The 2,110-nt window shown below is 42.9% G+C and overlaps 1 protein-coding gene across 1 annotated transcript in view; it reads right to left on the reverse strand.

The window, feature by feature from the left end:
* LOC138030880 (alpha-glucosidase 2-like) overlaps positions 1-2,110 on the reverse strand; it is a 350,924-nt gene that overhangs the window by 19,899 nt on the left and 328,915 nt on the right. The window lies entirely within an intron of this gene.

The raw sequence follows: 2,110 nt of genomic DNA on the forward strand, positions 1-2,110 counted from the left end.
CGACACTTTTTCTATGACGTTTCGGATTCCCGAGAAAAAATGTTTGCAAGCTTTAGCAGCTATTAAGTTTCGCCATTCATATCAAGTCATCGTCCTACCGTGAATTAGCCAGGATCGCCGGTTCCATTATTTCGGTTGCCTTGGCGGTTGCATTGGGCCTATTTCCCGTCTTCTGACTAGGCAGATGTACTTAGCTATAGAGTCTAGGTCGGCTTGGGATTACACTTTTTGCTTCCCTCCCGCTCTGCTAGAGCTAGGAATTGAAGTTTTGGTTTAATAACGTTGAATCTTTTAGTGTTTATTCCATCCGGCCTCCCCGTGATTCGTCCACTTTTGTTTTTTTTTTTACGACGCGAGCGACTCAGCCTTCGGAGGGTTTTCCGTAGGAAAATATAGCTGGTGTTTTATTAGATATCCATGCTGGTTGGAGGTGCGAATCCGCTAATCAATTTAGTTGTTTCTGTTGTTCGTTTTTCATTATCTTATTTTATATTATCCAACATTCACTGGCGATTGTTTATTCAGAATTAGTTTTCGCTTTTTCTGGCTTTGTAATTTTTGAGTAATTTATTCAGAGTCCTGGCGGGGAACGTGAGTTGTGCCTGGCCCGTCTCAGATTTCCTGTACCCTTTTCCCTACGGGGTTTTTCGGGGCAGGTTTTTTCTGGCCACTCTGGTACGCTCACACGTAGCTTTAGTTTATTTACCCTTGCTGTAGCTATGGTCCTTTTTAATTGGTCCCTCATTAAAGTGGGTTATGGCGTTACTCTCAGGCCATATCCAATTTTCCCCAGGATTTGCTGGCTTTTTCGTTTCTTGTTTTTCTATTAACTTTTGGATAAGTGCAGAAAAGAGGGTACACCATTTATAGAAAATACACGTAGTATCTTATCTTTTTACTAAGAGGTAAATATTATACGTGTCAGGAAAAAGGTTGCCATCATCAAGGTTTCAAGGAGCGATGTGACGACGCGTCGGATCTAAGGGTGTGCGTAAAACGAAGACCTGGAAAACAAAGACCGAAAACCGAAGACCCGGAAAACGAAGACCCCCAAGGAAAAATGGCATATCAAACAGAAAATAACAAAACACATTATTTATGTTATTTAAAACGATCGATAACCCATCTCTCGTGAATTACGGCAGGGTCTTCGTTTTCTACACATCCTGGCCCGTATGCGGAAAACGAAGACCCCCACAAAAAAAATACAATGACGAACGGAGGCTAGCCAAACACAACATCTCCGTTGTTTGCTGAGACCAATTTCCCCGGGGTCTTCGTTTTCGGTCTTCGTTTTCCGCATACGGGCCTGGATGTGTGGAAAACGAAGACTCTGGGGTAATTGGCCTGAAATGACTCGTTGGCCACAGCAAACAACGGAGATGTTGTGTATGGCTAGCCTCCGGTCGTGATTGTATTCTTTTGTGGGGGTTTTTGGTCTTTGTTTTGCGCATGCGGGCCTGAATGTCTGGAAAACGAAGACCTTGCCGTAATTCACGAGAGATGGGTTATCGATCGTTTTAAATAACATAAATGATGTGTTTTGTTATTTTCTGATTTTCTGTTTGATATGCCATTTTTTCTTGGGGGTCTTCGGCCTTCGGTCATTGTTTTCCAGGTCTTCGTTTCCCGCACATCCTCGGATCTAAAAGGGGAAATCGAAGCCTCCCAAAAACCCATCAAATCCCTCAGGGCAACGCATAAAATAGTGAGTGAGTGAACTTTATTTATCTGGCTGTCCATAAAATGAATTTTAGAAAAGAAACATCGCGATTTGAAGTTTTTATGGAACATTTTCCTTGATCAGTTGAATGGGCCATTACAACTGTCTCAAAATAACGTGACGTCAGGCGATATCCCATCCTTAGGGTTGTCTGCCTGTGGTTTTATCTACTTTCGAGCGCGTTTTTAAATCGATGCGGTTTCGGTGAACACGTTCAGCGTTTTAGTGTGGACAAAAGGCCTAAACGTGCCTTCAACGCAGCGAAACGTAGCGTTTTCAAACGCATGTCCTAAAATGCAAACAGCAAACTGCCGTGGCATCTTTCTTCTCTGATTGGCTGTTGCTTTTAAAAGCTGCATCATGATTGGTCAATTTCAAACGCCCGGT

This window comes from Montipora capricornis, chromosome 2, assembly GCF_036669925.1.
Source record: "Montipora capricornis isolate CH-2021 chromosome 2, ASM3666992v2, whole genome shotgun sequence".
Classification (NCBI taxonomy): domain Eukaryota; kingdom Metazoa; phylum Cnidaria; class Anthozoa; order Scleractinia; family Acroporidae; genus Montipora; species Montipora capricornis.